The 11,892-nt window shown below is 41.3% G+C and overlaps 3 long non-coding RNA genes across 4 annotated transcripts in view; 1 reads left to right on the forward strand and 2 right to left on the reverse strand.

Moving 5' to 3' along the window:
- Positions 1–3,045: 3,045 nt before the first annotated feature.
- LOC113966879 lies at positions 3,046–9,818 on the forward strand. Of its 2 annotated transcripts, none has more exons than XR_003533993.1 (3): positions 3,046–3,136; positions 4,296–4,407; positions 9,455–9,818. It is a non-coding gene; the product is annotated as an uncharacterized LOC113966879 (long non-coding RNA). The 2 variants fall into 2 exon arrangements; XR_003533992.1 differs by lacking the exon at positions 9,455–9,818 and adding an exon at positions 7,078–7,158.
- LOC113966878 lies at positions 4,385–7,928 on the reverse strand. The gene is made up of 3 exons (XR_003533991.1): positions 7,882–7,928; positions 7,012–7,127; positions 4,385–5,361 (listed from the first exon to the last, which is right to left on the reverse strand). It is a non-coding gene; the product is annotated as an uncharacterized LOC113966878 (long non-coding RNA).
- Positions 8,060–11,892, reverse strand: part of LOC113966877 — a 30,938-nt gene continuing 27,105 nt past the window's right edge. The window contains exon 5 of the long non-coding RNA XR_003533990.1: positions 8,060–8,158. This is a non-coding gene — a long non-coding RNA (uncharacterized LOC113966877). The remainder of the gene's footprint in view (positions 8,159–11,892) is intronic.

Here is an 11,892-nt window from a genome sequence, read left to right on the forward strand (position 1 = left end):
AGCTCACTTAATAAAAATATGTGTAGGGAATGAGAAAGGGTTATATAGGCTACAGATCAGAGAGCATGTTTTCACCCAATGTGGAATTGAGCTGTCATCTGCAGATACTACTCACAGAAATACATATCATCCTCAAAGTTACATTAGGTCTGTTAAACCCCATCTCACTCCTGACCCACACCCGTGCCACTTATTTCTTGTCACCAAATGTCCTCCCAACACAACCACCTCACCCAGGGACAATGCTGTTGTGCTTTTCAGCCCAAAAGCTCTTCCTGATGACCTCTGCAGTACTGTTTGGAAATGCAGAGGAAAAAATACCAACGTTGATTCAGTGGACCAAATAAAAGCCATTCTAAAAGCTGCCAAGCTAACTCACCTCCAGGATCTAGCAACATCAGCCTGGTGCTCAGACCAGCATGGAGATCCGAAAATCTGGTCCTGATCCTATATGACAGGGATTGCTGGTCAGAAATATGACAACTGGACAGCTGTGAAGAAGGAAAGGGGTGAGCAGAGGACAGCTATAAAGCCATAAGACATACCCAAACCTGAGATGTGCTAAAACTTAAGCCATTTAGATGCTATCTTCCTGAACTGTGCTCCCTGGTAGCATAATCTCAGCCTGCTTAAAACAACTTCTGTCGACAACATGGACTACAATATGAACTAAGTATGTCAGTGGACGAAGTACAACCTCAAAAGACATTGGTCAGTTTGCAAAAGGTTACTAGTGTCAAGAATATCCAGCAAGTTGACAGCCTTGGACATGGAACCTCTTGCTGTTTAGCAGCAACTCTAACTTGAGCCTGAGCACAGACCACTGGGGAGCATATAACTCCAGATGTTTTTCCTGCTCCCTCAAGAAATGAGAAATGTACAGCTATTCCCTGAACATTTGTGTTCAAGTGACTTTTCAGTGATACATGAGCTTGGCAACGCCATGACTATTCATCTAGGCCCTTCCACACAAAACTTCAGTTTCTGGTGACATATGGCATGGGAAAATCCAGCTCAAGCAGCTGAAGTCTGGCAAAATTATAAACAATCAGAAAGAAGGCCTTCTAATGGAGACTGTTAGACAGCATTAGCTATTGGGCCACTGTCATCATCACAGCCAGAGAATGATTTAATCTGTCAGTTATGTGAGCACTAGGAGTGATGAATAGGTCTTTGTGTTCATTCACAGCAAGTATGTATCCAGAATGACATACAATGCAGTGGGGTTTTTTTTGCCCGATAGTCCACTGGATCTCTAGAGAGCTGGGAATTTGCACAACACAGCTATCCAAAGCAGTGCCACAAAAGATACCACCCATGTTCAGAAAGAGGGATTCCCAATGTGGTTGACTAGTGCGCTTCTTCTCCAACTTGTCCATCATTTCCTACACAACTTAAAAGTCCCATGTCAACAAAGTTGCCCAGTTTTTGCCTCAGTTTTAGCCATTCCAGATGGCCACACTTATAATCAGGGTGGCACAGCAGTACGAGTGCAGCTTGTCCATGACTCCAGCACCTCGTACCACAGCAGCCACAGGGCTTCTCTGCAGAGCCATGCCACTTAGCCCTGCCAGGGCTACACTAGTAGCCCAGAGCTTTTGAGTGACCACACTCCCATTGGTGCTCAGCTGTGCTGTCAGCATGAGGAGCAGAGCAGGGTCACAGGGCTGCCAAAGAGATTCCTTTGCAGTTTTCTGACTCCTTTTGTTGCTGCAGCAGCACAAACAGACAAGAACAAGGCCAGCAACTCATATGATGTTTTTACCTGGTATAAATGAGAGTAGAGTATGCTCTATTACCTTTCCTTAACCTTCAATGAGAAGCTGGACCTAGGGCCCCATCAATCTTTACGTGGGAGTATCATGAAAGATTCAAATGGTGTTGCCCATCACTACCAGAAAGCAAACTAAACCTCAGGCAGAGGACTGTCAGATCTGGCTCCTAACTTTTATCTGACCTCTGCAAAAGAAACTGTTGAAGTTCTGGCAAGCCATGAACTATGAGTAGTCACTTAAATCCATCCCTGTTCAGTGAAATGACAGGGGTGAAGTGCTTAGAGCTAGGTGTTTGCTTAAGTGTTTCACTGAAAGGCATAAACCTTGAACCAAGGCAGTTTTCAGAGAATGGGAGATAAGGGAAGGTGGGAATGTTCACCTACAGCCATTACTTCTGAAGGCACATAAAGGAATCTACTGTCCAATGAGAGTGAAGCCAGATGCATTTGGAAACCACCAGACCAGAAATGAAGTTAAACCAGGACACTACACAGGGTAGCGTTTGCCATTTAAACACAACAAAGAAAGACAATGCAGTCCCATACCTGTAAAGATGCAAGTCACTTCAGGCAGTTAATAGGTTCATTGAACAACCATCAACCTGGAAAATTAGAGAGAAGGTACCAGCTTCTCAGTATGTTGTGTGTTCTCTCCTTTTGATAGATGACTTCCAGAAGTCATGCATGATTTTCATAAGGTGAGATAATAAGCTGTCAGTCGTAGGAAGCCTAGAGTGAACCACACAGAAAATCATCATGGTCTGAAAATCAGAAACATACCAAACAGCAAAACCAATTTCTTTCTTTAAAAATAAAATAAGGGAGTGTTTTAAACAAGCTAGCTTTGGCTTACAAGTAATATTTAGCCATCAACAAAATAGGAGGAAAGTATCTATTTGTGTGATTCCTGAGTGAACAATACAGACTACATCTGTATACCTTACCCCATGTCATATACGTGTTTTGAATCTCAATAAATATATTTATTCACATATTTACTTACAGAAGTGACAGGGAAGACTTAGATGGTATCAAATCTGGTGAGCACAGGACATAATTTTGAACAAAAAATGAGGTAACTCATGTAACCCATGGCCATGACCAGGGCACCACATGGGATGTGCTGACAGGATGGGATGTGGGTCTGGCTCTGTGGGGCCCATAGCCGGGCAGGGCTGCGGGCAGATGGAGCCTGGCCCTGCTGTGACATCACTGGGGCAGAGGCTGATGAGATTAGGGGGCTGACATGGGCTACTGGTCTTTGGGAAGGTTGAGCAGGGACTGGACACAACAGTAGGGCCCCTTGGTACCTCCAGGGCCCTGGCAGCCACGGCCCAAATGCCAAAGTCATCCCAGGCCTGTGTAAGGACACATGAGTTAGAGGCAGGTTGTGCAGATACAGCTATCTCCTGCTGTTTTGAGGCGAATCCAGCAGTGCTGGCAAGGGAAGGATGTAAACTCCATTATCCTGATCCAGATGGCAGAGTTGCCCCAAGCAGGGCAGACACTGTTAGCCACAAAGCACCTCCATTCCTAGCAATGGGGAAGAACAGGTTTTTCATGGCCAAGAGTGCCAGTAGAAGAAAGAACCAACTTGAGCCAAGCAGTGTCGTCCTACCCTGCTCCACTCTCACCCCACTCTGGGGCTGTCCGTGACTGCACTTCCCAAGGGACTAGAGGAGGAGGTTGGAAAACTGAGACTATTGCTGCCTTCTCAGCACATTATTTGCCTTGAGGAGGACCAGACACTAGGGTTTACTCAGGTGGAATACCCTGCATGAGGCCTTCATGTATTGTTTTTTTGGTTTGGCATTTTTTTTCATAGAGAGAGTCAAAAAATTGTCAGCAAGTGACAGTTTGGGTTGCTGGGCTTTAGTGGCTTTTAATTTTCTCCCCTTGGTGATTTGTGCCAACTGTTACTTCATGCATATGGAACACACAACTTCCAGCCTTTTCTCACTGGTATGAAGTAAGAGTTTGGCACGTGCTGAAAACTACAAACAGAAATTCACTCACTCTCTCCCATCTTTAATGTCAATACCCGCCAGTAATTATTTGGAGAATTAAACACATAGTCATCTTGCCGTCACCTTAATTCTCCACATTAAAAAGGGATTATATAACAAATTAGGCTGATTTAGTCTATTTTCAAGGGACTTACCCACTGGTTCACTCTTTATTAAATTAGCAAAGAAGCCTTTGGCTTTCAGAAATGTTATGAAATCCTTCCCAAGCTGAGACCACCGGTGCTAGGAATTGCTGAAGTGCTTAAACTGCTCTGGAACCACCTCCTTGGAATTTACAGAGCCTGAACTCCAGCTGACCCACCATGAAGAGAAAATATGCGGGTAGTCACTTGTAATCTGATCTTCCGATGTTTGCCTTCCAGTTTAGAAAAAGCAATCCCCCAATTCACTAGGGTCATAGAGTCTTCAGACTCTTTCCTATGCTCGTTTAAATATAACCCAGGGTTCAGATCTAGGGTATGTGACAATGGAGTCTCTGCTAATTCTCTCTCTAGTGATGGCTTAGCGGGAAGCAGCAGTTGAATAGTACAGCTGGATGCCTTTTCACCAGATGTGCAAGAATATCTACATCACCCTCAGTGATGGGGATGTCTGCTGACCAGAAGGGTAAGTTGCAAAGACACAGCATGTCTTATTCCTCCTCAGCTGACTGTGTGTTGGAGAACTAACGCTTCTTTCATAAAGAATTACACAGCATGAAGTCTGCTGATTGCCAGTCATCTGAAGGCCTGATGCAATGCCCACTGAAGCGAAAGGCTATTTTTCTTCTGCTTTTATAGGCTTTGGATCATTGCCTTACTCAAAACACTAAACCTTTGAGTATTTTGGGCTTTAGGGTCAAACGCCCTTACTTTCTGCATTCTTTGCTTTTAGCTGTAACAAGTTCATGTCACCACCACAATGACAGATTTGATGGCAAACAGATCTGTGAATCAGTACAGAAACAATCATGTACTCCTGCTTTTTCCCTTTCCTTTCCCCAACTTCTCCCTTGAGAGTTTAAACCCAGCTGCTCCAGATAGGTCATTCATTGAAATTGTAACTTACTAATTTTAAGCAACAATTTCCAGGTTTGTTATAAAAGAAGTTGCTTATCTATTTTAAACAAAAATGCCTGATAAAAACAGAAAAAGAGAAAAGAATATATATTCTGATTTTTCCAAGACTAGACAGTAATTCTGACCTCCTGTATGCTTCTGATTAGTTTGAGCTGCATGCCTTTGAAGCTGTTCCTGAAATGCTTGTGAAAGATGTTGGCCTGAAATAATGGGGCAATTGAGCTCACCCATTTATGTGCATCATTTTTACAGCAGGGGCAGGGAAAGAGTGCCTGTCGTCACTGTGTTTGCAGCACTTCCCTGAAGAAGTACTAAAGGACCAGTTGCTGATGACAGCTCCGAGTGCTGCCCACCATCAGAGTTTTCACACAACAGATGTGCACTCCTGGGTACTTCATCAGGCACTTCAGGGGGTGGTTAGGTGACCATAGCTTTTGGTCACCACTGGTGGCACTTGTTCTCTGCTAATGATCCATTCCCCATTCAGTAGATAAATCAGAATCTGAAGAGAGAGGAAAATAAAATCCCTTGTTTTCAGAGTTACTGATACTCAACTGATTGTGACAAATAAATGTTCTGGTTAAATCTGGCCTATATACAGAGAACTGATCTCGACTGGCAAGGTTCGGAAATGACCACAGTGGGTCTAAAAAAACCTCATTCCTCTTAGTTTGGATTTCTGTCATTCTCTGCTATGTATCTTTTTTGCCCATGCAGTCACCTCATGACTTGTTAAACACACTGCTTTGAGAAAGCTCAGTTAAGGAAAATTCAATATAAAGCCACATTTTTTTTCCAGTAGCCTCGTGCTCTACCACAGTTATAAAATAATGGTGTTTATCCAGCTGCAGAAATTATCAGTAACGTTTAAACACCATTGAAGTTTCCTAAAAAAAATGTTTATGAGGGGTGCTTTTTTATTTTATGAAAATCTGATTCTGTCAGATGCTTTTTACTCCCAACAGCCTCTGACTTAAGAACAGCTAAGCATTCTCATGGGAGTAACATACTGTACCATGCCTTGATAATCATTAGAGTAATAAAGTCACTCAAAGAGGAATTAATTGGTCCTAAAATTGCATGCAATTATTGGACAACTAAGTAATATTTCATCTGAAGTTGTTCATAGTAAGAAAAAACTATGTGCAAACATGCTATCTGAGATTGAAACTGTGTACTTCTTAAGGAGTCATGGCATACAAGCTATCTGCTTGTATAGAATGAAAAAAACAACCCTCAAGTGACCAACCACATGGGTAGCAATAGTGGTTCCTGCTGCCTTTGGAGATCTTCACACTCAGAAATGAAAGAATTTGCAGTAATTTTCCTTCCAATCATGATATTACATGCAGTGTGAAAATAGCATATTTCAAAATCTCTCCCATCAAAAACTAAAAGCTTCTACCCAGTCAGAGTGGACATAGAAAACAAAGAGGCTATCTTAAAGAAATGGACAGGGATAAACAATCTATTTCTATAGAAAGGATTCCTACACATATTAAAGTACTGACTCAATATTTTGATAATGTACTTTTTTTCCCCTCATTTTCTTACGCTACTTCAGGATTTTACAATGCTGATTCAAACATCTCCAATTCTGCAGCCTGCTTTATCGTGATCTATATGTAACATGTCCCAGTGGAGATGTGAACTACATGCTCCCCCTTTCCAATACACACAGCTTCAGTTCAAAGTGCAGCAGCTTCTACTTTTCCATTGAGTATTTTTCCCTTGGTCCCCAGTGTCAGGCAGTATTGTAACACTTTAATGTGATATTGCTAATATTACATAAAAAATGTCTCCTGTTCCATAAAATGTGCTAGTCCTGTAAAAGCGAAACTCTGTTGGAATATTGATGACTCAAATGGGTGCCAAGCAATCAGACATTGGCAGCTTCTGCAGAATATTTGTGACCTTCAGTTTTAGTCCAGCAGCATGGACAGAGCGGTGTTGCATTGGCAAGCCCACACGCCCAAAAAATTTCAGCCCTTCCCCCGGTGCAGTTACATGGGATTCAAAACACCACAGACAACTTCTGACCTCTCCGAGCAGTGATCACCCCCAATTATGGCATTCTGCAAACTGGGAAAATAAACAAAGAAAACTAAACAAAAGAAAACTGGGTTTATAAAAAGTACAGTAAGGGATGTACCCGGAGAGGTTTCATGGAAGTTCCTTGTGTTATCCCTGTTGGCAGCAAGCAGAACTTGTGTTGCAGGGCTTCTGGGCTTGGGTCTACAGGATTGCTACAAAACACCGGAGTGATGCCTGCAGCAAGAATAGAAAAACAACTCAAGAGTACATAGGAATGAAACTAAAGAGAATGACAAGCAGATTTAAAGAGCGCAATGTCAAGATGAAGACAGGGCTTTGAAAAAATGGAAGTAGGAAACCTCTTCAAAACCATAAAGTGCTAAAAGATTCATTCAGAAATGTCTCCTCCAAAACAAAATATTCCTATTGCCTCTCTTCATTGACATGGACATTTCCATGGGGTCTGGAATCTAATCTGGCACATCTAATTTACAGAAGCTTATAAAATTTATTTACTAGAACAGTACATGATTGATTTTAGATTTTAGATTAGTATTTTTTACTATGGATTTTATATGAGTATTTTATTTTTCCATGGAATTCAATAAAGTCATGCCAGCAGAAAACTTGGCTTTGGACTCACATAAAATATTTCATCCTAAAAAACAATAGAAACTGCAATCAGATTGCATCACTTTATATTGTTACAAACTGCAATTAATCTGTTCAGACTGAAAAGCCATATGAGTTTTTTACTGAAAGGCATGCCATGACGTTTCTCAGTTGTTTACATGTAATGCAACATGACAGGAATTTGTGTGGAGATGAGAGAAAACGAGCTATTTGACATTAACTGTTTGGAATCCTCTCTATGGCTGTTTACAGTCTGCAGTGTATTGGCAGGGCTGATTACATGGATAAGTGTAGGATTTGTAGGAGGATTTCTCATATTGAGTTGTTCTTTAAGGAACAGTTGGTGAAAACTCACAGTGTCTTTGGGTATTCAGGTCTAGCAAAGTGAGCACTAACATCATCAGTTTCTAGCAAGAGTAAACAATAAACCTAAAAAATGGAAATACATTAACTGTATTAAGCAGGATAGGTAAAAAGTAATATGATTCACACCTGCTGTGTGAAACATGAAAGTTACCTCCTCCAGTCCCTTTATTGTGGGATGCTGAGATGGGTGACAGAGTCCTGCAGAATGTCTGGGCAAAAATGATCAGCTGAGCACCACAGGGTCTCAGCTGTGACCACAGGAGATGCTGTGCAGAAAGACAGGGAGCAGGAGATTTGTGTTAGGCAGGTACAGAAGATCTGTCACCATGCCTATACAGTGACTAGCTGATGTTAGCTTGGATGTAAAGAGTCAAGGTGAGTATAGGTTCTAGGCTTTGTGCTCAGGCCTGGGCTGTAAGCATGTTTATCCCATTTAGCAAAGTTCCTTCAATTGTGAAATTTTTTCTCTCTATATATTTTTTTTTTTGCAGGTTAGCCTAGATAGTTAGTTAGAAATGAAGGGGAGAGAGCAATCTTCTCCCTCCAAAAGCCAGAAATAATTAGATTGAAAACATGAATCCTGAAAGTTCAGGAAACATGAAGCAATTAAAAAGGTCCAAATATTTACTTATCTGTTTGTTTTAAACTTCATACTTGGCAACTTTCAACAGCCTTCTGAACTGGGAAAGAATCAAAAGTTTGGGAATGAGATTTTTGAATGTCTGAGATGTTTTGGGTCAAAAATGAATGATGGCCTTCTATGCCAATTTAGGACACCTCAAATAAATAGCATCAGGGATCAGAGGGCAGATATCCAACATTGCTGTCACTTTACAATGTTTCAAACGTAGTACTTCAAATATTGAGAACCCCATAATCACCAGACACTTTTAAAATCTTCATTTAAAACTTTTTCTGAGTCAGAGAAGAATCATTTTCCTTTAGAGGTGAACCTCCCCATCATCGGGGAAAGTGTGTTTGATGATGGAAAAGGAGGAAAATTCATTAGACTAATCAAGAACTCAACTGGAAAACGTGAGTTCATTCTCAAAAAAATTAATATGCTCGTGGAAAACCAGCTGAAACTTAGGGCATCAAATGAATCAATTTTGGAAGAGGAAGAAATTACGTTACTGGTGTTAAAAAGACAAGTCTTGAGACAGATGTCATAATTTCTTCTGCTGGCAGAGATGGTGCTGAGCAGTGATGAGAGCAGTCACGCTTGGCAGGTCCCACTCCTCTGGAAAGTTTTGAGACTGCTCCTGAGCACAGAAGGATGTTGGGATGTCTCTGCCTATCCCAGCAACCCAGCTACCTATCACACAGACGCCACACTGACCTCCAGGCTGGTGGCCTGTGGCCATTAGCTTTGCTGTGAGACTGGACCAGTCGTTGGCATGCTCAGGGATTTGCTCAAGACGCAACCATTGCCTGCCTTCACCTGGGAACCTTCCTGGTGCAGGGGCTGAAGGGTGACATGGTTTGCCTTATTTACTTCCATCGGTTGTATTTGGAGAACTGAATTGGTTACTGGATTTTTTAATGGATTTGCTTTTATTTAGGACTACTGATACACACCATGTATTGCTCACCATCTTCAGCAAAAAAATGTACTCCAAAGCACACAGTCACCTTTCACTGGAGATGGATTCCCCCATATAGAAGAAAATATGGAAATCTCACAGGGAACCACAGAAAGAAACACAAACCACAGAGAAAAAGTTCTGTTCATCTCTAAACTGGTTGTCCCTCAATTAGGTAATTAGATCTGTAACAAACTGAAAATGGCTCTACAAATATAGCGAGATAACTCCTCCTCATGTCTCAGACTCTGAAAGAAGACAGCTTCAGTAAAGGCAGTGGAAAATTATTAATAAAAAAGGTGATTTATGTGTTACTCTTGTTTCTCTCCCTAGCTCATTCTTGCTGTTTGACTGACGTGAGTTACAACAACTGGATCTGTAAGTATAAATATTTTGTGCCTACTTTGAAGATTGAGTCCAGTGAGTGAAGACCAGTGAATTTATAAGGCATATTCAAGCTAGTGTGTAAAGACAAGTTTATGAAACGATGAACCTCTGGCAAGCATCTGCATCTGTTCTATTTACTCAGATAACATGAGAGAGGCCACGCTACTAAAACACATCATAAATGAGTTACTAAATTGAGTCATTCAGCCCAAGCATTAAGACTGGTAGTGATTATATATTGGTTTATTTTATTAATGTAGGCAGTTACCTCTCTAATGGAACTCAGATGAGGATGTTCCTGCCAGTAATGTGAAAAATAATAATCTCTTTTAGTTCTTACTGTCTCCTCCCTTTTCACTATGTATCTGAAATGGCTGAAATCCAGTGGCTTCTGGAAATGTAACCTCTAAAATAGTGCTTTCTTAAAAACAAATTAAAAAAAACCAAACAAACCAAAAAAATCCCCTGACAAACTAAAAACACTTGGATTGTACACAATACCGTGAGAAAGCTTCTCTCTAAATAGTTCCTCTAACAAATATAATGATGGAAGGAAACAGAGTACATTGAACAAAATCTATCCCATGCTAATTTTGTTGATTTTTTTTCCCTTAGGAAAGAGTGTTGGGTATGTGGCAGAACACAAACTGCTGAAAATGAAAATATACTGCAGAACTGGAATCTTGTTAGTCTCTGCTTCATGTTTAGCCTTTCACTCATGATCTGGGAAGAGATGGCAGCTCGTGTAGGAAACACCATGTCTCTGCCAGGCTGTGCATGACAGGAGTGATCAGGCAGTGTACACACATGCACTCATCCATTCCAAGGCAAGAAAATGTTTCTGTGGTACAAACATACAGGCAGCTGCTGCAGCAGTCTGAGGTACTGCTCTTGGTACCTCCAACCTCCTATCTATGCTATGGGTGTGCAAATGAAAACACACCTCCATGAAATTCTGTATTTTGAATATAACTGAAACAGAGATTTTTGTCCAAATTAAACTACAGCTGCCCCTTTGTTAGTGGCACTTATCTAGCTAGATAATGAGAACCCATTTTCTTGTTCTTCAGTTATAAAAAGCTGCTATAAGTACATAATATGGTTAACAAAACACATCCACAGTTAAACAATTCTAGAAGTTGTCAGTCTCAATTTTGAAATGTTCTGTGACATATCAGAGTTCTAGTCATATCATAGTATGAATTATGGGCATCACTGGCCATGTTCCCACATAAAGCAAATAAAATACCAGAGCTGTTCCTTAAGTTTTGCTTTTCAGCAGGGAATACTGATGTAAACAGCAATCCATCAATTTATCCACTGCAACCTAGAGCGTTACCATTGCGATGAAGAGCCAACAGACAGCTTTGTCCCCAGAGCATCCCTCAAGAACAGGGTGTAGCTCAGAGCATTCAATTTGATCCATCCCACTGCCATTTGCTTGAAGCTTTTTCCTGCAGACCAAGTTTCAGCTGGGGAACTGGAGGCTTTGAAAATTTGGGTCAGAGCATGTATGAAAAAGCCTTTTCACAGGAACTAATCTCTTGCCCTGGTTCAAAGCATCATGAAAAGTTCAAAGGTATCATCTGCCAGTGCTGGATAGGATAAATACCAGCATTTATTAGTGGTATGAGTCAGCAAATAATTTCTTGCCTTGCAGAGCCAGAAAGTTCATAGCTGTCAGGTTCCCCATAAAATTTGACATACAGTCATGAAATACACTGAATTCATCAGTGACTCCAGTCTAGTCATGAGTCAGTACTCACACTACCCCCACCCTCAAGCACGATAGCTAAGGTCCTTCCATTGCCAGCTGTAGGATCTGACTCAGAATCACAGAATAATTCAGGCTGGAAGGGACCTCCATAGGTTATCTGGGACAACTACTTGCTCAGAGTAGGGCCTGCTGAGGTCACATTTGTTCTTGACTGATATCCAGTCAAGACCTGGTTATCTCCAAGGTTGGAGATCCTGCAGACTCTCTGGTCATTGATTCCAGTGCTACATCACCCTCCCAGTGAGAAAAAAAT

Source organism: Neopelma chrysocephalum, unplaced genomic scaffold (genome assembly GCF_003984885.1).
Source record: "Neopelma chrysocephalum unplaced genomic scaffold, ASM398488v2 Primary Assembly neopelma1_61b, whole genome shotgun sequence".
Classification (NCBI taxonomy): domain Eukaryota; kingdom Metazoa; phylum Chordata; class Aves; order Passeriformes; family Pipridae; genus Neopelma; species Neopelma chrysocephalum.